This window comes from Nipponia nippon, unplaced genomic scaffold (assembly GCF_047370975.1).
Source record: "Nipponia nippon isolate SJK-2023a ecotype South Korea unplaced genomic scaffold, ASM4737097v1 scaffold_4, whole genome shotgun sequence".
Lineage (NCBI taxonomy): Eukaryota > Metazoa > Chordata > Aves > Pelecaniformes > Threskiornithidae > Nipponia > Nipponia nippon.
In genome coordinates, this window is record NW_028262358.1 from 77517092 (window position 1) to 77543690 (window position 26599).

The 26599-nt window shown below is 44.0% G+C and overlaps 1 protein-coding gene across 1 annotated transcript in view; it reads right to left on the reverse strand.

The window, feature by feature from the left end:
- The window catches only part of PRDM1 (PR/SET domain 1), a 102906-nt gene extending 80749 nt beyond the window's left edge, over nucleotides 1–22157 (reverse strand). The window contains exons 1-2 of the mRNA XM_087775048.1: nucleotides 22120–22157; nucleotides 21337–21375 (exon numbers count right to left, since the gene is read on the reverse strand). The gene's annotated coding sequence lies outside the window, so the exon portion shown is untranslated. The remainder of the gene's footprint in view (nucleotides 1–21336; nucleotides 21376–22119) is intronic.
- Between the last annotated feature and the right edge of the window lie 4442 nt (nucleotides 22158–26599).

The following is a 26599-nucleotide window of genomic DNA, read 5'->3' on the forward strand; positions in this document are numbered from 1 at the left end:
GAACCTCCAAGCTCCAATACAGAAAAAGAAAAGTAAAGGAGGCAAAAGAAATACAGCAACTAGTAAAACTAATTTCAGGAAGACTTTGTGGCAATTGAGAATGCTTTAAAAAAAAAAAAAAAGACAGACAAAAAGAAAAACTTTTAGATAAAATTAGCAATTGTACAGAATACCTCCGTCATCGTAGCCAGATGACAATGAGGAACAGGAAATCTCACTTGCCTAAGCGAGAAAGGCTGGAGACCTTTCGTAGTCTAACTATAATTTCCAGTATTTTGTATTGCTCACTTTATGGAGCCAGAAATAGACAAGAGACCCCGTATAAACATGTAGCGGTATTACAGGAAACATGCATTTTTCTTAATTTTAGGGAGGTGCTTGCCACATTTGTTTACGGAATCACTCATTCTGTTTACAGGGACATTAACTGCATGAGTATCATTTTTCCTCTCTGTGATTTTTATACACTGCGCACTCATTCTGAAAGTAAGCCAGTGGACCCTGTTTTATGCAGTTCAAGCCTACAACTACAACATAGTCATTGCGGTGCTTCCTACGTGCATTAGTTATTGCAAGGCCTGACCCCGAAATAAAACGATGCAAATCACATCAGCGGTCAAACTGAGTGCCGCTATGCTGGGAGAAACGGAAAGGCACGAGTGGGTCTGTGGCACCACAACAGCAGCGGGGGCTGCTCTGCCAAGCTGTGAAGTCCTCTGTCGGGGCTGGGGAGGAAGAAGCAAGCCCAGGGCTGGCAGCTGGGAAAGGAGGAGAGGGGGGACCAGGCGATCCGGCATAATCACAGAGGAGAAGCGAAAAGCAAAAGGCAGAACAAGAGAAAATACGTGCTAAAACTTGAAGGAAGCCAGAGTGAAAGAACCAGGTGTGGACAAGTAGATAAACGATGAGGGAGAAAAAACAATCAGTCATCGTTCTTATTTTCAAAAATAAAAGAGTAGATGAGAAGGGCAAGCCCACCCTTTAGATAGGACACAGGAAAAGGAAAGGTGAGAAGGAAGGTCAACATGAAAAATGGAAAAGGAAGGAGGGAAAAGGGAGGAAAAACCTCAAGAAAAATGAGAAAATTGTGAAGCCTCCCCCCCCCCCCAAAAGTTCTCCCTTGTCCTGTTTTTCTCTTGGCAAAAAAAAATGCAGACTGAAAGAAAGCAAAAGGATGATTACAGTCTCATGGTAAGGAGATAAAGGAGGGGAACAAATTGGATATCAACCGTATTCATCAGAGGATATGTGAGGGAGTAGCTGAATTCAAGAACACTGCAACGCAAAAAGAACATTTCTTCAAGGAGGAAAACTATAAGTCCAGCAGAATTCCTGAAATATTACTGCAAGACCACAACTTTGTCCAAAAAACAGTAAATAAAACTTCTGTCTGAAACTTTTCCCACCATTCCAAGACAGTTGGTATTTAATCTAAATAACCTCCTGCTGAGTGTTGATCGCAGCCTGTAGCTCTGCAATCCAGCCTCATCACGGCCCAGTCTAAATAGAGCTTTAATAAATACTCAGCTTAAATTCACTCAAATTCCAACTTGTTTAGAGTATGATCTCTATTTCCAAACCCGTAATGGCTAAACGGAAAACTGGAACTTCTTGATGTTTGGGGAATGCTGAATTTTCATGTCAGGTCTCCAGCTTTAGGATTGTTGTGAAGCCACTGCTGTTTGGCGCATCAGCGATTTTGGCTGGAAAAAATACGTGTTTTCAAACATATCATAAGCCTACAGCTATGGCCAGGCTACAGTATTGAGAATGCCTCGATGGCAGGCTCGCCTGCACTGCATCTCAGGTAGGGGCCATTTTCTGACTGCAAGTGTTGATCTGCATTGTGGGAAACAGGGAAGGGAGACCAGAATCGTGTTTGTTTCACTCCAGGTACGTCCCACCTCACTCCAAATGCTGCTTTTGCAACTGGTGTGCTTCCACCCTGCTGTATTCATTTTAATGCTGTAGGCACCTCACAGCCTGTTCTGTGCCTACCTTGAATCCCACTGAGCCACCCTCCATCACAGCAAATCCTCACTGAACAGTAACCGACTTACAGACATGCACAGGAGTCCAAACATGAGAAAATTAGATGTGTTCAAATCCAAACTTCATAGGAAACTGGAGCCTAAAAAGCTGCAGGCACCATTTCTATTTACATGGGCATTTTTGAGCTCCCTAGAGACCCTACTGCCCTGCTGACAAGATATTTTTTCCTCAAGGAAAAAAAGGGAGAGCGCCTGTTTGGAAGCAAATGAGAAGGCTTCACCCAGACCTCACTTAAATGCAAAGCACTTGCTGCTGCAAGAGAGCTGGGACTGCAGTTGCTCCTTCAGCCAGATACCTCATCCAAAATAGCCCCTTCCCACCTGCCAGATCCAATCAGCGACCCGGAGGAGGGCTTTTACGGAGTCCAGCTATCATTTCCTCCTGCTTTAGATGCAGTGACCCAATGCTAACACCATTCCCTGCTACAGCATTACTGCACTGACTGACGGGGTCAGTCCTTGCTAGATGTCACTAAATCAACATCCCTCCAGGGTCTCTTTCCGAAGGGAGAATACGTTCTCTCGGGTAACCTTCGGAGTTCACAAGTGACGGACGCAGAAGCCCTGCGCCATCCATCACTCCGGCAGGAGGGGACATTTGCGGAGGGTCAGAATGGCACGGGACTGCCGTGAACTTCCTGCACCCTGCCTCCCCGCATACCGAGTCCCGCTGCTCCCAGTGATTCATTTCTCCAGAGAAAGGAACAGAAGGTGAAGTCGGCGAAGCTGCAGCATGCACGGCAGAGGTCAGGCCCAGGAGGGAACCCGGAGCGCGCACATACGCATACACAAGAGACACAGAGAGACAGAGAGAGGGCAAGCGTGTTTTCTATTAACTGCCTGCTATAAATATTACCTTTCAGGTCAAATATTTTGTTTTGAAAATAGCCAAATCCCAAGGACTGCTTCCACCCATCAATCTAAAAGGAGGGGAAAGAAATGTCAATGCTTTCTTCATCCGAAAACTAGCTCAAAACAAACAAGGTCATGGCTGCTTCAGGGCTAACAGCGATGGGTGACTTCGATCACCTCCTCTTTTGTTCCGTACCCAAGCAAGAGAAAAGCCAGATTTCTGATGCATGGAGGAGCAATTCCCAGGATGATGCCTGGAGGAACAGTCCCTCATGTGAGCTGTGATCTGAAGTGCCTACACAGCAGATCTAGAATTGACCAAACTGATCTGCGACATGAACATGCAATAGAGATAATGCTCTAGCATATGAAGATATTAAACCATATAACCAAAAGTAAAAGATTACAGGGTGGATTAATTTGCCAGGAGGTATGAAACTCCTTTGATTAATACCTGCTTTACAATTAATAATTGCCTTGTTTAAAAAAAAGAAAGGAAAACAATACGGCCTCCTTTGCCTTGCATTATGTGTTGCTCTCTTGAGGAATATTTGGGAAAAACCAACTGCTTGGCTGACAAGTGACACCTAAGGCTTGATAAACAGCCCTGCTTCCCTTAACACAGCCCTCATCAGGGTTAGGAGGAGTCCGGGGGACACAAATCAAAAGACTGTCTTCTGAATTCCCTCAGCCCGTCTTGGTTCGGTAGCTGTACGGCTCACAGCCCCAGCTGCGGGCAGGCAGCCACTGGGAGCACACCTGCTGCCCACACGCCAATGTGGGAACCATGCTGGTCACCTTTTCCGCTGGTGTTTTCTCTCTCCACTTGCTGAGTAAATGAAGGCGGGGAGGCCCGTGTTACTCCGCTCGCAGCCACGCAGAGTGATGGGGGTCTGGGCACCATGTGTATCTTGAGTTCGCGATGCTGACTGATAACAAACCCCCGTTCGAAGACACGCCTTGGAGAGCTAAATTTTCATTCTTTTACACTAGGTGCTGCGCTCCGTTTTGTAAGGTAGTATGTAAACATTACAACATCAAAACCCAAAGCACCTCACTCCCCTCTAAATACACTATCAGCAGCTTCACAACGATGACTTTTATATATGATAACTCCTCATAGCGTATTGTTTGTGGCCTGGTAAATGCTCTGCAGTACGTTTTGAAAAATAAGAGAAGGTTAATGAAAGGAGACCACGCTATAGCCCGGGAGCAGAGTGCCCTACCCGGCACACTAGCTCTTCCCCGCGAGGTGGGAGGACGGGGCCCTGGGCACACCTCGCCCATCACTTCCCATCCTCGTACTCCCCACGGCGAAGGCAGAACAGGCAGCTCAGTGCTCAAGTTCCTTTCTTGAATCCAAATACATGTATTTTCCTCAAACACAGCCACACTAGCAGTTACGCTGCCTGGCTGGTCACTAATGATTTTTATACACCAGTGCAGCCAGGACTGTCTCAGCAGAGCTGGAAATATCAGCACTTTCCTGGCACAGAAAGGTAAGGAGCGGGACAGCAGAAAGAGCTATTACCACTGGTTCGCCCGGGCCGTGCATTAGTAACTTAGCAGCTGAAACACCGTTACACTCTAATTGGACATCCAGACTTTGGAGTCAGTGAAAGCATTTTTCCAGTGCCAGCCTGATACCGTGCTGTACTGTGCTCTGGCTCTGGGTGCAGTGGGGATCCGGGAAGGCAGGGCTCACGGGGCCACCCTTCTGCCCCGCAGCACCCCAAGTCCTCGCACTGAGGAAGCACACTGACGCATGCACCCCAATAGTGGCTATTCTGATGTGAAAATATGTGGCACCCCTTTAATTTTCAGTAATCAAGTTGAGCGTGTCCTTAACTAACTGCTAAATCTCATTTTATGCCATCTTGATAGACAGCCTGAATTCTGAAGGAAGTGAAAACCCTCTCATACACATGCCCTAACACAAGCAGTACCTATGCAGGAGCTGAGGATTTCTTCTCAAACCGGCCAACACCATTTCATGGCTGAAGTACGAGGACCAATGATCCATGTAACAGCTTAATTACATTAAAGTTACTGGAAGGATATTTCTTACCTAGCAGAATACCTAACCCCTGTTTTCCAAAACACAGAGCTACTTAAAAGGCAGTGGGAAAAGAGTACAGCATGAGGGCAGTGAAGTTGCCCCACTAGAGGCTCTTAGTTATTTCATCCTTTACCATTTTCCTACCACATCCACTGTCTACAAAAGACAGTATTGGAAGGTTTACCATATTCACATCTCCATGTATAGACATCTAATCTGTAAATAATTACGACTGAAAGAGGGGCACTGTCCCGTCTTATGGTGCCAGATCAGGTATACCAAAACTACCTTCTTTATGGTGACAAAATGCCTGGGCAAAGGAGTACTGTGCAAGAGGAAAGCAAGAAAGAGGGACCCTTAGATACTTACTATGTAGGTCTTGCCCCAGGCACAGAAACAGGTCGGAGTAGCAGTGGAGAGAGAGGCAATACTAATATTAAGAAGGAGTACACATTCAGCAGAAGTGTGAATTGCTGTAGGTAAAGAAATTGCCACGTGCGCTGGGAACCCAAGGGAGACACCGAGGCATGGTTTGCCTCCTGAGGTGCTACTCTCTGGGCAGCAGCGTTTGAGGTCCCCCTGCCTCCCCAGGCATCTCCAGTGGGTGTATGTCTGCAATAAGCAGCTGCTACGCAATTATTTATCGCTGTTATGGCTGCTCTGGTTTATGCACTGGAATGGGATTATCTGGGGTTTTTAGGTGATTGGGCTGGGATGATGACTAGCTGGCTGAGACTCACGCCAGCCAAAACAGAGATCACCCGAGAGGTGCAGAAGGTGGGTGGGGGTGGGGGTGGAGACGACAGGAAGGATAAGCCTGTATCAGCCCTTCCACCCAACACTACAGCCTTTTATACACAAATCAAGTTTGCAGCAGAGGTCTTGTTAGAGACAAAGCTGATACTACACTACAGCCACATCAAAGAGCCCTTTTTCTTTGTCTGCGCTTGGTAAAGAGCGTGTGACCTCTTATTTCAGATGTGGATTTCTGACATTTACCATATTCTGGTCACCTCAAGAACAGGCTACTGTCGTGGCTTTACTTGCTCTGGTCTTTAAGATCACTCAGAAGCTGAAGTGAAATCCAACATATAACAGCCTTTAAGTGTGGCTTTATGATTACTTATGCGTGAAGGTTTGCAGGCTGAATTTAACACAATGGTAAGGGTTTTTAACTGTAAATGCTTTCAGTTTCCCTGAGATACATGTCCGCCTATGCTGCCACAATAGAATTCAATGGCACTGTATATCTGCATAGGATTATTGATATGCAAGAAGCAGCATGGTCTAAATACTAATCTTTGTAATCAATTCACCGGGGAGGGAGACTTCTCTTGAGATGTCTTTTGCTATTTTTGTACTCTTCTCTCAATTCTTCCTGGTTTTGCTTGGTTCTTGAGACTGTTGGCTTTATATTTCTTAGTAGGGATAAATTTTACATTAAATATAACCAGGCAGAAGGAGGACTAGTAGCCTGTGCATCTCTGAAGTAATAACACACATGAACCTCTTATAAACTGTTAGGCACTGAATACTGCAATTCAGTACTCTGAGTTCAGTGGTTATGCTGTATATACCTATTACATACAAAAGTTACACTGTAACTTTCATACATCTTTCATTTCATCATACAACTTTCACAGTCCCCTCTACAGTAAGATGAAAAGCAGTAAGATAACCGCATCTCACACAAAATTAATGCCTAGGAAATATGCATATTTAAATATACAAAGCTATATCACAGTCCCCAAGACACATTTCACTGTAAAGTGAACTCAACATTTCTCCTCAGTATCATAGAATCATATAATATATATAATACATATAATATATATTTTATATATATAATATATATATATAATATAATGTAGAAGATATTACCTCTACCACCATAAAATGTTTTTTTCTTTCCTATCATCATCATTCTAAAAGGGAAAGTGCTGAAAAATTTTAGTTTTTCTGAGAGGAGTTTTCCAAAACACAACAGTTTACAAACTTCGAAAAAGTTCAGTAAACTTGCTCGTGGAAACAAAGACCTCTGCAATGTTTCCAGCATACATGGTGCAGCAAGGTGCTGGTGTATGAGGACCAGAAAGTGAGAGAGGAGTTAAAATGAACTACTTCTCAACTGAGAAACTGGGAAATAAGCTAAAAGCCTAAGTAACTAAAGAAGTAACAAACTTGTTTTTATTCTGAGAAGAAATACGCTTTCGTAAAAGATATGCAGTTTATTTTTAATTTTAATTTACTACCAGCTCCGCATGCATGTTAAGCATCTGCTCTTGTCGAGCTGACCAGTGCCAAGTGCAGCAGTATAAACAAGTTTACTTTTTCAAGTCAGAAGACATTCTGCTACTTTGCTTCCCTTTATTTTTTCCAAAACTCTGGAAAGTTTGCTTCCGTAACGTCAAGCCACACCGGGATACCAGACGCTGTACTACTCAGATCCAAGAAAGGGACATAGAAAAGGGGGTGGGGGGGAGGAGGAGAAGAATTGTCTCAAAACCAGTTAAGAAAGCAGGAGGGTTTTTTTTTTCTGCACGGTGAAAAAGTTTTGTTTTGGGACGAATGAATAATGTTAAGCAATGTGAAACAAAACATGTCTCATGAGTCTTTCAAAAAATGGATGTTTTATTTTGAAAGGGACGCTCTGAGATGCTGCATTCTCAAAAATGATTAAAGAAATTAAAAGCTTAAAAAAGTTTCAACTGAAAACTCTCCAACTCGTAACCAGAACAACAAATTGAATTCGTAATGAACCAAGTCAATTGCTTTGCTTTCCAGAACACCACATTTTGGCAAACAAAACGTTAGTCACAAAAACCTCTTTTACCCAGCTCTAGCTCAAGAGCACAGTACTGTTTCCCCAAATTTAAGGGATAAAACATCTGCTGTGACTTGGTTCACATTACAGTATGCCTCCCTGGTTGCCGAAGGCAGCCGGTGCTCTGCAGAGCTCCGACTACACCTTATTTTCCCTCCGCTGGCTTTGGAGATAGGATAGGCAAGTGATAAGGGAGAGGCACGGAAATCCCCCCCCCCCAGGGGGAGGAAGGCCGGAGGAGTGGGAAGCATGCCAGGAGCTTCCTTCACACGAGGTGAATTTCCTGGGAGCCGTGCAGGCTGGGGCGACTGCACGAAAGCCATATTCAACGGCTGCAGCAGAACACAGTGTCAGCCTTACTTCCATGAAGGGGAACCGGTAACATCACTGCACCAAATCTGGTTTGTGATGTACTTCAGCCATAATGTCTGTTATTGAGTTACCTAATTTTCTTGCGTACTTCTCAAGTTATCAGCAGCCTTAACATACATAACTTCAAACCACTGGCCAGGTAACCTCACTGATGATGGCTGCTTCTTGATCTCTCTCTGCCTAAACACACACCACTCCCAATACTAGGCTTTTAAAGCTAACTTAAATAGGAGTCTCCTCCAGGTTGGGAGCTCTGGACTACTATCACTCGCCTCCTATTTTTTTCACCTGTTTTAATTCATGACAAGACTTTACCACTACACTTACTTTAGTACCTTTGTGAAAGACTATATCAAAAGAATATCCAAGGGTTTCAATTTTTGTTGTCATACATTTCTTTTCCCCTATTTTTCCTTCAGGAGAATCCAGAACACCCAGCAGCATGGTGCACCTGACAAAACCCGTCCTACTACTCAGTGTCTATTACACTTCCTCCTTTTACTTACTGGTTACCATCAGTTAGCGGGAGCAGAGATTCATTATGCTGCTGAATAATTCTTAGGAACATTCTTTATGAATCTTAGGGGAAAAAAAGTGTAACGTATATTAAAAGTCTATTGCTCCCCATGTTAATGCTCTACAGGAGAACTGAAGGTGACTATTCTTACACCTACCACAGCCATCTAAGTCGCTCTTCACTTTCTTTAGAAGTCTCCACAAAAAAAAATCCAAACTTGGATATGTGTTTCAATGTACTTTGTAAAGCTTTTTCATTTCATTCTTTAGGGGAAGGAAAAAAGGGAAATTTGTTGCCTTTTTCCAATTCCTCAACTTTATAACTGGCAGTGAGTAACTCCCAGATGGTTATTTCCCTCCATCATCTATTGTGGTGAAGCTGACACAGTAATTCCTAGCATACAGTTGCTAGGAAAACCCCCACAATGTGTTAATTTTCATTATACAGTGCTAAAAGGATGTGCAACTGCGGCTAAGAAGCTATCACCTAAAGTATATTATAGCTTCAAGAGTATGAATGATCCCACCCATTAAACCAGTACCTCTGACAAAAGTTAGGCAGAGGATGCCGGAGGTGCCAGTACTGAAGAGCAACTCCGCGTGCCTGAGCTAGACACATAGCTCTCCGGCATCGGCAGCAGCGTGACGCTGCTATAAAAAATACTTGCCTTTACCATCTGACTCTCAGTCACAAATGCACCTGCACTTTTAAGCTCAGCTGAACAAATTATAGCAAACGTTTAAACCGTACATTTCCCATTTTGAGGACAGCCGGAGTTATCGGAGTACAAATCTGCTGCCGCTCAGGCTCAGGACTTCAGAGCTCACATCAGCACTCCGTGATGCAAAGAAAAGTGGGGGGGGGGGAAACAAAACAAAAACCTTCACGGATTTTCAGCATATAAAGTTGTTGCAAGAGGTGCCAGAAGAAATCATTTCGAGGCAAACAGTTGGTTTGATGGCTCCGCTAATTACAGGCCAGGGCTGTTCCTGCTGCGCTGAAGAAGGCCAAGGCTTGTTGTCAGGCAGACAGATTAGCCACTGTTGCCCATTAAGACCACCGCTCGAGTGTAGACGGAGATGTGGAAGGAAACATAAGAAGGCGGCATGTGCATAACCAAACAGGCTACCTTGCTGAAAAGAAACCCCCTAAAGCCACATTCTGCTTCATTAGCACATGAAAATAAGGTAATTGAATACTTCATTCTCCCATCCAGAGCCAAGATCCATCACTCATGGAAATGGAGTTTTGATAAGGTGGGGTGTTTAAACGAGGCAGAAGGAGTCTTTGAGTGTGTGTTACTTTGTTTATCTGAGAGAAATCCCACTTAAATATAAGTGAAAAAGGCATAAAAATCACTTTATCCTATGAATCACTGGAACGCAACAAAGCCCCTCTGAGGATGAAATTTAACCCACTTTAACATTATTCTGAGGACAGAAAGCATTATGCTTGTTGCTGTGTTTATTTCTGTATCAGAAGCCACCCTTCTCTCTAGGGGTTTTTCTTCCTCCTCTCCTTGAACTCTCATCTCACCAGCTATTTTTACTGGTTTTTAACATCACATATATCAAGAGACAAAAACTTAAGCAATTGGCTGGGCAAGGTATTTTAATCAGACTGTTGCTGTTGTTTTTTTAAGTTATGCATGTCATACACTCAGGTTTTGGGGCTTTGATTTTTTCCAATGCTTCAGCTGATGACCAAAATAAGAAAATAAATTTAATAAAAGATTTATCATTTCCAATTCCAGACTCAGACAGCTCCTACTTTAGTTCTTCAGCCTTATTTTAGAAAAACAAACAAACAAATAAACAAACAAAAAAAACCAGGGAAGATAAATTCTGGTATTTAAAAGGCAAAAACATAAGCAGAAAGTGTTTTATCTTCTTTAGCAAGCTAAACAGCAACAAACTAATTTTCTCCCACTGGCTGATCACCTTAAGTATGAAGCACAGTGAGTGGCATTTCCTCCAGAAAAAAATATTTACGTAAATACTGCAAATAGACTCCTTGCCTCAGCCAAAAATGCCTGCTATGGCATTGGCAAGTCTTCTGCAGAAAGCAGGAATTAGAGAGGCATAGAGCTGGACAGATTGCATCCTTTTTCCTTGGGCTTAAGTTAAAGTGGTATAGTTTCCTAGTTGGGAAATTGTTATGCCGATATATTATCTCCAAACATAAAGAAAACCAGTATGACAATGCAGACCAGCTCTCAGTCACTGGCAACCACAAGGATTTTGATAACATTTAAAACCAACACACATCCCCCCCAGGCCCTGTAACAGTGATGCATAAAATGTCCCTAGCTTTTGTCTTGCTCTCTCGTGTACAGATGTGATAAAACAATGAAAAGGCTTCCCTGCTTAGAAATATGTGTCACAACTGCAGTGCTAGGGAAGAGCTGCATTTTTACAACACTTTCAACGTAACTGAACTGTGTTGGTGCCAGGGCTGTGCTACCATTCCCCCTTGTCCAGGCTGGCTGCTCCCACCACATCCTTGCTGCTGGCGGCGGAGCTTGTCAGCTCCCGTGAAAAGCCATTTCAGGGAGATAACCCTGCAGAAAGCTACTTGATTTTCTGTGGCTTAGCCTGCAGGTTGAGGGCTGTAAGGTGGCTCATACAGAATCAGGTGTGAGCGGGCTCAAGAGTGAGGGAGAAGGCAGAACAGGAAGGGAATAGAGAGCTTAAACTGTTGTGGACCTGCACTTCTTGGAACAATGCCACTTTGGCCAAACGACTGAAGATGGACTAGAGGTAAACCTGAAGGGCTGGGGCAGGGTCCAGTAGGTAAACGTTTCACCACCCCTGCTTGTAGCCAATGTAACGGTGAGAAAATTAAACAGGTTAGCATCTGAAGGCAAACATCCTTCAGACCGAAGCTCCAGGAAGCGATCTTTAAGGTAACTAGGTCCTAGCACGTAGCTTTGAAATACAAACAGCAGCACCACCTTAAAGTCAAGTCACTATTTCACAGCTTGCCAACCCCCAAAAAACAGAAGGCTGACACAGCAAGCACACAGTACCACCAGCTGACAAGCAACCACGCTGCTACTTTCTGAAGACGCGGTGGGCAAGCAAAGGAGAAGCTGGGCTGAAGGCTCTACTGCGAGGGAATTACAGTCGTCCAGCCTCGTGATCGTAGCAGCACGTGCTGCTGTTGCACCACAGCTGCCGTAGGCAACAGCAAGGCTGGTAACCCTTTTCTGTGCTGATGGCCGAGTAGACCTTCTAAGCAAAATTAGCAGGCCACGAATTAACACCCCCTTTAGTGCCTGCCAGCAGAAAGCAAAAATAAAATAAAACCATGTGGCCGAGGGTTGTGTGAAATGGTGTCACAGGCCTTACTGCATATTTTCCCCACCCTTCGACTGGGAGAACACACTGTGAAAACTGTGCAACTAAAGCAAACATTTGCAAATTATACCCAGCTTGTGATTTTCCGTGGAATAAATCCAGATAAAGCAAAATGAAGACTCAATCTGACTCTGTCTCCGAAAGAACATCTTAAATCGAACTGTCTGAACAACACTCTTTATCACCTAGTAAGATACCGATTTCCCAGGCCTGAGTACAGTAAGCAAACAATGTGCCCCAGGAGTTCATCCAGAGCAAACTGGAGCTGCAGAGCCCACAGGGAAAGAGAAAAATATGTATTATCAAAGTGCTAATAGCTTTCCACAACATGTTGAGAAAAGATTGCAAGAGGTCTTACGCACATTGAGCACAGACAGCAAGCTAAGCTCTTGATGACCACAGTTACCCAACACCCCTGGCTTACTACTTCTTACCAAACGTGCCCCAAAATCAGACACACGAGTAGTTTCCCTTAGGCCATGTCTATGCTCAGATTTCCATGCAAAATTCTCACAGTGCTGCTGCTGGCTTCATTGAGCCAATGGAAAATTCTTCCTGAAATTCCCTGTTGCTGACAAAGCCCCAGCACTGAAGCAACATGATAAATTACACCATAAGCTGCCAAGACGTCTATCATGACCAAAATGCTAATGCAACAGAAGCAGAAAACCACTGAAGACTCTAGTGAGGGTAGTTTTGACTCTCATGTAAAACACCTTTGTTATACAGAAATCACATCGCATGTGTCACCGAAGCAAGCAAAAATTTGATGGTAAAAGTCTCTCTAGCTTAATAAAGAAAAAAAGCTAGTCTTTCTGATCTAAGCAAATTCAGTTAGAGAAGATGAGAATTACTGCCAGGTGTTATAGCAAGCATTATTATGACACAAATCCCAAATAACCTACATAAAAAGAAGGCAAGCATAGTTCTACTTACTCTGCCTATCTAAAATGAAATCTAAATCTTTTTTCTTTTTCTTTTTTTGTTTTAAACTGTGCTTAACAATAGAGGAAGATTTAACAGGTGTCAATGTTTCTCCCAGGTGTAATAATCTTTTTCATTTGCCCATGTGAGAAAAGAAAAGCCATTCAATGAGCAGGTCGAAAAGTGATGATTAATTAAACAACTTCCAGGGCCTGGGGGATCCTCCTCCATTTGGGATACATTTCCTTTAGCTGTAAGCAAGCTGGAAGGCAAGAGACAGACGCCGCCTCAGCTTTTTGTTTTAGCTAGCATGTAGTTGTAAAGGGTCGAAGATGCTTAAGCTGGTATGTGTTTGTAAAGGCTTGAAGATGTTTCTCAGCTTACTTGTCAGCCTTTCTGGCATCAGTCCTCCAGGAGTAACACTCACTACCTCAAAACACAATGGGATTTTTTTTAAGTACTTGTGACAATATCCCAGTGCTGTCCAATGCAAGATTGGGCATTAGTTTTGATATTTAAGCAGCAGCACTTGCCAACAGTATTTCTTCTTTTAATCACCGAGACCTGAATCTGCTGCTTTTTGAACTGAATATCCATATGCACTAAGTGAACGCCTGAAAGTAAGTTCCCTCATCGAAGCAGGCTCATGACTGATTTTCTAGTGAAAACTTGGAAACAACGAGCAAGACAGCAGGTCAGAGTTGGTAAGACATGTGGCCCCTTTCCCTTTTTCTTACTACAACAACACCTAGAGGACCTTTGATCTGAATGTCAGCGGTGAAAACACACAAACAGATACTCTCTTATTATATACTCACAGGTGTACATTCCTAAAACTGTTACATTCCATTACTTTCAGCTGTGCTGGAAAACAATACCTTCAGAAGTTGACCCCTTCTCTCCTCTGATCGCACTGGTATCCAAGCACAAAGCACCACAGCAAGCACGGTATTCTAAACACCGGCAACGATCACGCCAACAAATTCAAGCAGCACATGTAAGGACAGGGCCAGGGTGCTGCCTGAGGTCCCTCTGTATTACTTACAGCGAGCACCGCTTCACAACTCGCAGAGAAAGGGTGCTTCTCATGCTCAGCGGGAACACTTCTGGGCCAGGCAGCTGGAGTTTTGATGCTGAGAAGGGTGGATTTAAGGCTAACTCGACTCGATTTTGCCAGTGCAGGAAGAATTAGTAATCTTGTTGAAACAGATACAGCCCCTGTGGACGTTCAGATCACTCCCCATACCAGCATGCAACAAATCATTTGTTTGGGCTGGGGCTATTGAGTGCAAAAGCACACCCCATCCTCACAGAAATAATGTTCCTATTTTTTAAAAATCAGTCTCCAGTTTTGGCAGCTTAACACAGGAGGCAGTGCTCTTCTGTTAAAAATATGCCAATATACTTCAGTAACTGGAAAGGAGAAAAAAACATGAGGAATTTTTCCGTTTTTCTCTCTGACCCTTCTGCACGGTGTTTATCAGCAGGCTGGTACGGCATCTCCTTTTGTTAGAAAATTAAAAGTTGAACTGCAAGCATAAAAGCCACCATGAACCATGCAATAACCTTCAGGCATTTTAAGAGCAGCAGAGGTTAGAAGGGCAGCTCCTGACTCTAAACAGCACCTATTGTTTCTCTTTCTTCTTGAATAACAAAAGCAGAGCTGAAAGCTATTTACCTGGTTTTACCTCAGTCAGATCTCATTTCCCCCTTTATTTTCAGTAGATGATCTTATCAAATAGCGTCATTTCTAACAATTGCTTTGATCAGATATATTTTTTTTTTAATGTCATTAGTAAGTTCTATAATAGATAACTCAGCATAGGAAGACACAGCAGAAGAGCACTTAGAAAACTTCAGGACACTGTCAATGAATATTTAAATTAAGGGTAACTATTTTTAAGCTTATAGGTTAATATGCTTTCATTTTGAAATCATGAGGGCCAGCTTACAGTACAAGGCTCTGATCTTGCAAACACTCCCACGCAAACAACTTTCTGGCTGCACCGTCCCATGTGTTCCCCTCCCGCTGCAATCAGATTCATATAACTGGACACTTAACTTGGGCAAACACCACTGCAGAGCAAGGGTGGAAGGATAAAACTGCCTATTCACCCAACTTTTGGGTGTTCTGCTATTCAGTGTAGCACGTCCAATATATTACTCTAATTGTTTATAATACAGAAGTAAAAAAAAGTTTGATTTCAAAACAAAAACCTTACACGAGTAGGCATCATGCAGAGTTTTTGTGACTGGCCGGGAGTGATCTGTAGTTAATATATAAAATCCTCTGAGATCTAGCCTTAAAAAATCCTCACTACACACAAAAGCAATCCACAATATATAATTTCTTCCACTGTTTTACAATATTTATAAAACTTTAAAAGAAAAAAATCTTTTGGAGGTGTTTTTTTCTTTAGGAACAAAGTTCACACAAAAGCAATCAGTTCTAGCTTTACTGATCGTCACTTAAAATTTATTTCCTTTTTTTACTTTCTCTAAATCACTTCCCAACATCAACCTCCTGTCTTTTGTACACTTCTGCAATTCCATTAAAAAGGTAAAAAAAAAAAAAAAATTGAAAATATTTAACAGAAATCATTCTCCAATTCATAAGCTGCTGTTACACTCTTAAGGAACTGAACAGAGAAATTATTTTATTTTAGCTATGAATTAAATGCCAGTGAAGTATTTGCAGCACGAAAAACACCATTAGACACAGCAATCTACAATGCAAGTTTATGGCATTTGATTCTTCATCATTAGCTGGAGTCTGTAAATACCATACAGAAGGAAACCATTAAAAACACTGAAATAACAGGACTTCCCTCTCCTATGAAAGCATGTTATAAATTTGTATTTTTAGGAGATTCTTGGATAAAAATCTAGAAGTTCAATTTCCCTTACCATAACATGCTATCTATGAAATCTGACTTCACTGAATGCTACATTAGCAGGACCAGGCTCTCAAGTCAGTGTTGTATCAGATATTCAGCTGCTATAAACTGTCATAACTCAACGGGAGCTGATGTCCCACTAGAACTAATTTAAGACCTGCAAAGTGTTTCTGACAATAAAATAGATACAAAAAAAAGACTGAAAACATGTCTTCTTGCACAAGCTGGAATTATATTGAAGAGAGACACATTTTTTGAAATGGCTAACTCTTACAGTCAAGTTTAGAGTTTTGTTAGAGTATTTTCGCTTTCTGCAAAAACTGTATCACCGATAGAAAATAAAATCAAGACAGGCTTTGACACGTGCATTGCTTTTTTGGCATCAACTCTTGCCCCTTTTGCAGCCCCATTTCCATCCAAAGTTTTTCCTAACTACAAACAAAAAGGAAATTGACATCTGAGTGCCTGTAAGAACTGAAATTATTGCAAATATTATTGGTTTTCTACATATCTTTATTGAGCCACTTGAAATGTTGTAATTACATATATTTCCTGCTTTAATAAAATGTTGGTGAAAGGTTTAGTTACTATGGTCCTTTATAGCTCTGGAAGAACTGGCAGGCTGGAAAGAGGAAAGTAACTTTCCAGTCAGTTCAAAGGAAACAGAGTGTGCTCATTTCCACTTGCAGAATCCACTCTTTATCAGGCTCTATATACATTTCTGTGTGACCTTCTGCAGTGCAGCATCTGGGCACAATATTTTCATCTTATTACTTTTTTTTCCACTGAAGATATTATTAGTTTATAAAGCTCAGGAAAAACTGGGCATAGGGTGAAAAGACGTTTGAGCAAAAATGCATGATTAAGAAGTTAATCACGTTCTCCTCATAGCGCGCGTGCGCGTGTGTGTGCCTTAGGTTTTATGATTTCTCTGTTGCTTCCAAATCTGAACACACACACACACACACACACACACACACACACACACACACTCTCTCTCACAAGTATCCCGTCTTTCTTCAAAACCATCAATTTTGGGCAATCATCTAACAAACTTCGTTACTTTTCTGCATTACTTAACAAAGCAAATTTTGTTATAAATATTTACGCTGAAATTCTAATAATGGCATTACACTTCAGTAGGAAAGAACAAAATTTGGCTTGAACTTTTGAAAATGAGTGGCTCCCTACTCAAACACAGTTTTCCCATGTCTAACAAGAACTAGTTTACTAACACTGCCTTCAAAAATGTTTATTAGAGGCTTGTAAGATAAAGAAAAATCATTTATTTCTCCTCTTTACTGCCAAAATATCATTTGAGTCTTCCCACCACACAAGATGTACACACTCAGCATTTTCAATTACTTCATACGGGTGATGCAGTTTAGTAACTAAAACATTAAGACACTTGGCAGACACAATAAAATTATTCTGGGAAATAGATGTGGGGGGCAATGTTTCTAAACATCGTCACATGACACAAATCGCTAATAAGAAGGTTACTAACAACAGTATTTAGGAACCTTTAATCACAAATACAGTATGATCAGGAAGCCATTTACAATACACCTGCATCTGGCAAGCTAGAGAAGACTGGAGTGTTTCTGAATATAATGACACTCCTTTTCAGATGTGATTTTGAGGATTTTTCACAGGCTTGAAGGGGAGACTAGACCATATATTACTAATAAAGCATCATCATCACGCAAAAGAAAAGCCACCAAAGGCTTAAAGAGGGAGGAAAGTAAGAAAATGTTATCCCATCTTCATTCCACACTTCTGGAATGTGGGCAGATCATAGTAAAAGTTTAAGTGGCAAGAAGATTAAAGGAAAACTGTTGAAGCCAAAAAGGACACTCACATCATCTGGTGTAAGTCAGCCGTGTCTCTACAGACTTCAATGGAGATACACTAATTTACGCCAGTTGATGTTTTGGCCCAGCAGCTTCACAGAAGATACTATCGATTAAATGCGTGTTCTATTTCAATTAAAAGCTTCTCTTGCTGTCAGAGCACATCTTGCCCCAGCTGGAAGCCGCTCTGGCATTTTTCTTTTTGCTAGAAAGTACCCTATAGGCAAATTCCAAAATAATAATTAAAAAAAAAAAAAAAGTCTACATAAATTGTCAACTACTGTTTGTTATTATTTATCATTTTTTGGCACACACAGACATGCCAGGCACTTTACAGAAAATACTTCCAAGACAATTCCCTGCCCTGCGGAGCTTAGAAGACAAGGGCTAGTCCGTTCTGCAAACACAGGGCACTGCTTTACCAAAAATTATTCCTTCAGTGGCATTCCTCACAGTAGTAAGATTGTGCTTATTACGCATGCTAGCAATTTCAGGTCTTAAGCGATGAACATGGCAAACAAGGGAGGATAAAAGAAAAAGATTATTTAGAGAAAAATGGTTCACACGCAGTACATCTGTAAATCTTTCTGAACCTGAACGCTTTTTCTGTGCATTTAACGTGCCCAGTTTTCACCAAAAAAAACAACCAAAACAAGTCTTCAAGGCCTTATATTTCAAAATGTCATTATGCAAGTATAGGATGCGTGTGGTTTTTAATGTGATACATTGCTAATGAAGACATCCTTAGCATTGGTTTTAATAAGAAAGAGGAATCGGGAACGGTGGCAACAGTTCTTGAAGAGTAACACCCATATGGTTTCAAGCACAGCCACCCAGCCCTGCACGGAACAGTACAACTGCAAACCCTGACAAGCCTTCCGCCCAGCCTTCAAAGCAAAAAGAAAAGTGGAACATGAGGCCAACTGTGAAACTGAAAGAGCTATCAGCTTTGAGGAGGGCTGCAGGGAAAAAACTCATAAATTACAAGGCTTAACAACGAAGATCACTTTTAACTTCACATCCTGAGTATCAGAAAGCCACTATCATAATTTCAGAGCATCCAAAAAGGAGGAGTGACCTATCAACTATCAAAAAGTGTTTCTAGAAATACTGTGCCTTCACATCATCGAGTATCTTTCCAAATGTTACTTGGAATCAACAAATATTTAGTTTTCATTAATAGGGCAGACCCATACTGTCAAGGAATGACTGAAATTAACATATCTAATATATACCAAATATATACATGAAGGCACATTCCCTTCTTTGCCTCATTCTTTGGGCCACAGGAGTTTCATGATAAGATTTCAGTACTGTCGCAGGTTGGGTCTTTCACTTTTACAAAAGCTAATACTTAAATAACTTTCATTGTGGCTATAATATGATTGGCGACACAAAGTTAAAAAAAAAAATCTGTCAGACTTCTTCATTTGTACAAGGCTTTTAGGAAAGTAATTGATGATTTTTATTAGTGTTTATTGCTACTTTTAAGACATAGGTAGAATCTAGTTAGTTTTCACTAGTCTCAAAGGAATGAATTTTGCAAACAAAGCCACAAGAAATCAAACCTGTGACATTAGACAATCTGCATTCATGTATTAATTTTCAAAAATACAATCTTGGCCATTAAGAAGAGCATTTCCAAACTTACTAGTTTGAAACAGCCACAAGACATGAAACACATTATTATTAAGTGCTTTAGCAAGCTCTTAGCTGCTGAGGACATGAGTGTTTCTATGGCTTTTGGCAAGATTTAGCAGGTTTGGAAATCAGGAAGATGAGATCTAGCAAAGATATTTTTAGGATCAAATCTCTCAAAAAATAAAAATCATAATCTAAGCAATCATACATGCAATTTGCAGTTAAACTGTCAATTGTACTACTCTGCTTCTCCTTCCGTAGCTTCATAGGATGTCATAATCTTTCAATTCTACAAGGGGACAAGTCAGTATGAGTACTGGAGGTACTCAAAAAACTTTAAAACTCCCTCTGTGAAACAGCTTACTGTTTGCCAGTGTGCGTACTTCTGAAATTATATTAGCTGCTTTATAAAGGTTACCTATTTCAAATTGAAATTGATGGAACAATCATTTTCACTGCCATCCAAAATGCTTTGCACAAATTACAGAGTGTTTTAATTTGTTAGACATATTATACTGCCTTACCTACTTTATGTAAAGTTATTTCCTCTTTTGAAGTGTTTGATAAGTATTCATTTGAAGGATGCAGCGTCCCACATAAATTTATTACTACAGAAAAAATTAAGAAAACGACACTGCTAGCAGTAGAATCCATGGGAACACTTCAGCATTAGAAATTCTTTCAGGTAATCTAATTGGCTCTTATTTGCCTGAAAGAAATCACATATTTAGAGGAGAGGTATATTTTACAAATTCTTACAGTTCATCTGGAATTAGCATTTAATATTTATCAATCAGAGCAAAACGGAGTTAATCTGTACAGGAAAGCTAGGACTCGAGTTAATTTGTCATCCACGATTATCACTTGGAAGTTCACTGAGTTTATAAAAGACAACTACTGTCTGATAAGGACAGCAGAGACACTATTAACCATGTCATTTAAATTGCTTGAGTTGGCATCATGCCCAAGTCCTTCAGATCAGTATATCAACACACTTGTTGCTGGCAGGGACCCATTTAAAGGGGGGGAAGAGGAACTCCCTCAAAACTGAGTGTGCTGTACAGATTTCTAAAGTAACTCATGAGAATAAGCAGTATTACTCAGTCTTTGTATTTTTAATTCCTAGACAAGAGAATGACAAAATAAGGACAATCAAGTGAAAGACTCTGTTCCTCCTAAGGAGAAAAAAAAAAAAAAAAAAAAAGGGGGGGGGAAAGCATTTTTACAATTTTCATTTGAAATTACTTGAATTTGCATTTACTAGAACAGCATAGTTTGCTTCTAACTGCAACGCTGACAAACTAACAAAGACAACCCCCCTCGATCATTTGCTCTGTCAAATTTTATGATCCCGTATCTCTCCCACCCTTGCCTCCTCCCCAAGATCTCCTACTTTCACTTCATTAAGCCTGTAGGAAGGAGAAAAGTTCTGGTGGCTGGACACAGTTTATTTTCAGAAGTAGTAAGAGTCATTTTATTTCAGTTCAGACAAGAATCCTGCCACAAAGTAACGTAACAACACATTTGGGGAAGCTGCAATTAAGAAGGTACAAGGATATATTTTTTTCCCAATTCATACCAAAATTAATAGTAAGATCTTTGTTGGAAACAACCTACATGTTAAGTTAGGCATATTACTTCCACGTGTAGAAAACAGTCGGAACAGAAACTTTTTCATTGTACTCTTCATCTCCTGTTTTCCTAAGCTATGTCCTGATTAAGAAAAGAAAGGGTGTCCCTTTTTTGGAAGGGAAGAATTCATCAGCTTAACAAGCATCTCGGTGCATAAAAGCAGCTTATTTGTTTGCTAAAAAACGGTATGCTTCCCAGTATCCACACCGCGGCCAGCAACAGCTCGGCATTCTCCTCTTTATCACTTCCCAGCACGAGTGTGCTGGCACTGCGGGCCTGAGCAGCAGGCAAATACCCAGGTACACACAGTACGTGACCCTGGAGAATATAATTGTTGGGGAAAAGGCTCTCTTACCTTCCACAAATCGTCCTCCGGCGTCTTCAAGTGAATGATCTGGAAACACAAAACCAAAACCCCCTAAAGTAACAGCACAACCCGCAGCCAGCCCTGCTGCTTTGCTGTCCCCCCACACACACCCTCCGGACCACTTTCCCACCGCTTGCACTACAAACAGCAACTTTCCTGTGGCATTTATTTTTTACTGGTGAGCCATAAAATCGCCTGCTTGTCCAATTAATGCGAGCATCATCATTTTCATTTACCTTTCACCATCTCCAGGGAAGGAAAGCAGAGGGGGGAAAAACAGAAAAGCAAATGGATAAAAGAAGCTTCAGAAACACGAGTTTCAACTCATTTACGATCCCAGATAAAGGTTAATAGTTAAACTCCTTCCTCTCCCTCCCACCCTCACAATTATTGATGCCCTTCAAGAAATGAAATGTTGTTTGTTCTCGTTTACCAGAGGCTAGACAAACTGTCAACATCTCCACTTTATTTACGGGTTGAGCAAGAGCAGTTCCTCAAACATCAACATTTTTTACATTAATCCTGGAGAGAATCCACTTCTCTAAAACTACAAAATTTGCCAACTTCTGTAGTATTTATTTTTAACGAAGGAGAGCGAGAGCCTTGAGCTATCCTCCCTGCCCTCAGAGGAGGGGAAGGGGGAAAGCGCGGCTCCGCTCTCCCAACTTTAAAGCCCCTTTCCCCTCCTTCCCATACCACTCAGCCCCTGGTCACTCTCCATCCCACCACCCCCTCCCACCCTCCAAAATTTCTCCCCTCCCGATCCCCCACCTGCTCCACGTCCAGTGGGATTTCAGGGGAGGAAACAAAATCTGCCAAGTGGTTCCTTTCGGGCGATTTCTTCAACCCGTCTGGAGGTTTAAACCTGAAAAACAAACACCTCTATTGAATGCAAACTAAGCTTTGGGGGTTGCCGAGTTAATTCCTCGACAGACAGCTACTCTCAGGGTCTGGTTACACAAACATACCTACAGACAGGTTGGAGGGGAGTCCCTTAGAAACCAAAACGGGGGGGGGGGGGGGGGAATAAATCCGAATAGGGACAAAGGCTGGAGGGGGGGACTCGGGAGGGCAGCGGGGCGGGCAGGCTGGAGAGAGGGAAGACACGCAGCAGGAGACAGGTTTAATATTGGGATGGGGAGAGTTAAAGCGAGGGGCAATCCGGGAAGGGACAGAGACCCCAGAGGTCTCAACTGGGGACGGAGGGGGGGGGGGGTGTCCCTTTGGGTGGCGGCGATAACGAGTTTTTATACACAGCTTCAATAAAACAAAGGAAGGAACAAACCCGGCCGGCCGCAGCGGCGCGGGTGAGGAGCGGGCTGCTCCGGGGGCGGGCGGCGGGGCGGGGGGGCCCGGCATCGGGTGTCACTGCGCACTGCCGCCCCGCTCCGCGCCCTCCCCGCCGCCGCAGCGAGGCTGCCCCCCGCACCGGCACCTCGCCCGCCCGCACCCGGTGTAACCGGCGGCTGCCCTGCCCGCCTGCCTGCCTGCCTGCCTGCCCGCCGCCCACCGCCCCGCTTACCTGCCGCTGCCCCCGGGCGCCGCGGGCCGGCCGCGCCCGCCGGCCGCCGGCCCCTCGCCTCATCGCGCCGGGCACAAAGGGGCGGCGGGGCAGGGCCGCGCCGGGAGCCCCGGGAAGAGCGGTGATAACGAGTAACGGTGAGAGCGGTGACAGCCGCGGCGGCGGCGAGGAGGAGAAGGAGAATTAAAAACAATAATTAAAAAAAAAAGAGAGAGGGAGACGACCACCCTAATAAGCCGCCGTGACCATGCCGGAGAGGCGAGTTCCTCCTCCCGGGGGCAGCGCTGCGGGGCGCGCTCCTGCCCTGCCCTGCCTGAGGGGGACGCGGCGGAGGGGAGGGGACGGGAGGGGAGGGGGAGCCGCCCGCCCTGCCCTGCCCTGCCCTGCCCTGCCCCGCCGCCCTGCCCGGCCCGGCCTCCCGCCCCGCCGCCTCCAGGGACGGGCGCGAAGGCGGCCGCGGAGGGAGACTCCGGCGGTGGAGGGGCGGGAAGGGGCAGGCGGCGCGGGGGCGCCCGGCGCTCCTGCCGCCGCGGGCGGGCGGCACCGCACCCGGTAGAAACCATACCCCCCCTCCCCCCGCCGCCTCCCGATAATCGCCCTCCGCAGCCCCGTGCGGCCGGGCTGCTTCCCGGCTGTCACATGGCTCCTGCCGCCACCCCCAAAGGGTTTCGGGAGTCGCTTCACTTTCACTTTGGCCGCGCCAAGGGGTTCCGGGGGGGCCGCGGCGCCGGACGCCCGCTGCCCCGCTCCTCCCGAGGGGGCTGAGGGGGAGAGCGGAGCCCCCCCACCCCGTCAGGCCGCGGAGGGGCAGCGGCCTCCCCTCAGGCCCGGCGGGGTGCGGGGGCGCCCCTGGGCCCGCCGCGGGGGTGGCGGCAGCGACGGCTCTGCTCGCCCAGCGCTGCCGGCCCTCCTCTCGCTTCTTGAGCAGGAAAAAAAAGAAGAAGAATAACGAGATAACCGTGTCTGTGGGAGCTCCTGGCTGGGGACGGGCACGTAATGCTGCAGCAGAGGGGTGCGGTGGGGGGACTGGTTGGAGTGGGGCATTTCAGAGCCGCAGGCAGGGACGCTTTCCCCAGCTTCTAGTGGGACTGATCTGTACGTCCCGTCCCCCCTCAACCTGCTTGATCCCTTCGGATCGAGAGGAGTTGATGAAAATCCTGCTGGAGAGCCAGCACCATGCCTTGTGCAGGGTGATCTCCAGAATCCAGCACAGGGAGACGGCGGTGCCTCGGCAGGTCCTCTCCCCGCTTCCCGCCAAAACACTCTGCCCCCACGCCTACGGGCACGGACAGCTCGGGTCCGGCAGGATACACCACCGACAGCACGTCCAGCGCCCCACGTCTACGCCAGGGGTGAATCTGGCCCAGCATCATGGCTTTTTGAGCTCAGAATAAAGACTTCCAGGGTAGAAGGGACACTCAACACAAGTACGTCACATACCATTGCCTCCCTACTTCATTTTGAAAGAGTAATTAAATAGGAAAAGGGATTTACAACTTCTGTCTCGCTCCCCTCTGTTACTGTAGGCACCCCACTCTCATGGACATGGCCCTCCTGCATGACGAGATTTTCTGTGAGCACCTCTAAGGTCTAAACCTTGGTACCACTCAAAACGGAGGGGAGAGAGCCAGAAAAGAGCAGCAGCCTCCTCCAGAGAGGCTCCCCAGGTGAAACGCCCATCACCTACATGGCGCTCGCAGGCAGGTGGTCATTAACAGAGCTGGTGGCTCCCAACAGTTCCCAGAAGACACGGCAGCACGCACTTCCCTAATTATGGCCTCACGTGCTCTGTGCAGAGGCAACGTTGTGCTGAGTGAGTCGACCGGCATTATGTCCTTGTTAATGCTTTTATGTAAGCTCTTTCACTTTGGCCTTCTCTCAACAGTCATCAAACATGGCATAACACACGTCCATCGTCTTTAACGAGCTGGCCTGTAACCACCTTCCCATGAGCCCTCGTCACAAGGGAATCCAATCAGCAGCAATCCCTTGGGTTTTGTTGACGCTCAGCTGACGCCGGTGCCAACCGTCGGGCCGTGCGCGCGCTGTGAAGCGCTAGCGCGTGCTCGCACGTGATTCCTCCGCACCTCGGCCTGCTCGCCCCAAACCTCTGGCGTGCTTTACGTGGCATGAACAAGCAAAATATAATTACAGTGGGTTTTGTTTGGGGGTTTTTATTTTCAAAGCACAGTTAGATAAAAGATTACCACCCAGAATATACATTCCAGTGACAACAATCCAAGTCCCAGCACCACGCATTTTACTCTTCTGTCCTGAGGTTTCTGTTTCTGAACTACAGCCATTAGCCTTGAGATTCACTGTTAAATGGAACAAAAATGACCGTGACATTTGTGTTTGCGTTTCTTCCTTTTTTCAGTGTCATCAGGAGGCAACGAGAAGCACTGATAAATCAGACTGTGAACAAATGCTCTCTCAACAACCACCCGGTGCATGGCCTGTTATTATGAGTATTTGCTAACTTGAAAATTAAATTGCCATTTGAGACTATTCCATATTCCGTAATATTCATGATCTTTCCTTAATTTTCACTTCAATTACAAGGCCGACTTTGACCCCTTTTACCCATGTTTTTTCTGCTAGAAACCCCCATGAAATCAAGAGCACTACGCAGCAAGCTACTGCTAACCGGCACAATAGGGCAGAATCTGTCCCCAATTATATAGTTCCTCCCTCGCATCCCCTCTCCAGTGACAGCATGCTCACTACCCGGGAACAATGGCCTGAAGTTAAGAAAGAAAACATGTTACAATAAGTGAAATACAGGGAAACAATAGCCTAATTTACCAAATAAGAATAGTGAGATATCATCCCTGAAAAGAGTGGAGAGTAATCCAGATAAAAGAAGAGAGAGTGAAGAGATGATCAGGCAGTCATTCAGGCCTATCTTCTGATGCGGCCCAAAGATTAAATCTCTCCTAACAAAACAGAGCAAGGGCCTAGAATAATGTTATCTATCTTCCCTCTCCTCCCCCTGCCTCCCCCCCACCCCACCCCTGCATTTTTATCAAGCCCTATTACCTTCCTATGCCCGGAAAACAAAAGGAAAGGGCGGAAAATACAGAAAGTGAGAGGAAGGAACTTTACTTTTTCTTTTTTTAGTTTAAAAAGAGGCATGAGCTATTGATTTGTTATCACACTTTCATCACGGAGCATTTTAATTTAAATATTTGCAATTAAAAGAACATCAGTTCTACTTACAAAAGGCTAGAATTAAAGGATATCAAGTGAAGCGTCCATCAAGTGTCCATGATGTTTTAAGTAAATTTGGGGGCTTTGTTTGTTTGTTGGCTTTTTTAACATCAGAAAAAGTGGTCTCAAACCAGTGAAACACATTTTTAAATCAACTGACTAAAAGGCTTTCCATCCTCAGAATTACAGGGAGGAGTGCCGCCTAACAGAAAAATATTTTAATGCTCAATAGCAGAATGAGCCGAGGCGACCAAGCCTGCATTTGCATGTCAAGGTACACAGAGAACACACGCCAGGGTGCTGAGCAGTGAAGGGAGGAGTGAGCCAACGCAAAGCTGTCCCTTTACGTAGTTTTCACAATATTCTAATTTACCAACGCTTCTGAGTGAAAAACAAGAAGGAAGGATAAATTAAAACATATACCTGGCATGTATTTTTGTTTCCAAATGCCTGCGCAAACTGTTTGTGATTTAAGTAGTTCTGAGGTTATTTATGATAATGGTATGCATGAGTCTAAAT